Source organism: Parasteatoda tepidariorum, chromosome 3 (genome assembly GCF_043381705.1).
Source record: "Parasteatoda tepidariorum isolate YZ-2023 chromosome 3, CAS_Ptep_4.0, whole genome shotgun sequence".
NCBI lineage: Eukaryota > Metazoa > Arthropoda > Arachnida > Araneae > Theridiidae > Parasteatoda > Parasteatoda tepidariorum.
The window spans coordinates 69,290,705-69,291,581 of record NC_092206.1 but is presented as its reverse complement, the minus strand read 5'-3'; positions in this window follow the sequence as shown (position 1 = coordinate 69,291,581).

Genomic DNA, 877 nt, shown 5'->3' with positions numbered 1-877 from the left:
ATATATATATATATGTAGTATACATAGTATTTAATAAAAATACCATTCAACACAATACCAATAGTATCATTTTCATCAATAATAATATTGCGTTTTTTTAAAACTATTTCTGAAGCTAATGATGATTAATTAAATGTGGTATTAAATATTACTGATACTGTTGTTTTAGGGATTGTGGTAATTAGAACATAGTATAAAAGTATAGGTTCATAATTTAAATAGAGCTATAATAGGTTTACAACCGTATAATAGCCTAATATCGCACAAAAATGCAGAGCTTTTATATTTTGTTATTTTTGTATATATACCGGTGTGAATTCATATTGTTAAATCAGCCATTATATGAATTAGAAAATCAACTCACAGAAGGAAAAAGCCTTACATAGATTTATAGTACATGCAGTATTTAATTTATGATATTTAGAATTTGCGACAATTTTCCAATTTTTTTAATTATAATTTCAATTTTATGTTGTTTTTTCTTGCATGTATACATCTTATTATTGCAAGTATACACTAAATTAATCACTAGTCCGTTCAATGGATTTGTATTAGGTATATGCACTCGCACATACACGTATACATACATCTATACATAAATAAATTCATGCGTACATACAATTAGGCATACATACATTCATACACACGTATAAATACTCGGTTTTCCTATTTAGATGACTGTGAACGTGAATTTTCTACCAGGAAACACATTTTTTTAATAAAACACATTTTTTATTTTTGTTATTAACATTAAGTAGATAACTACTTTTGTTTATCTTCTGCTTATACAGTATTTGGAGAAAAAGAGGCATCTCTAAGTACATTTTTTAAGAGAAAAAGCTTTTTTTAAATTCGATTTTTGTTTGAGGTTTAATGA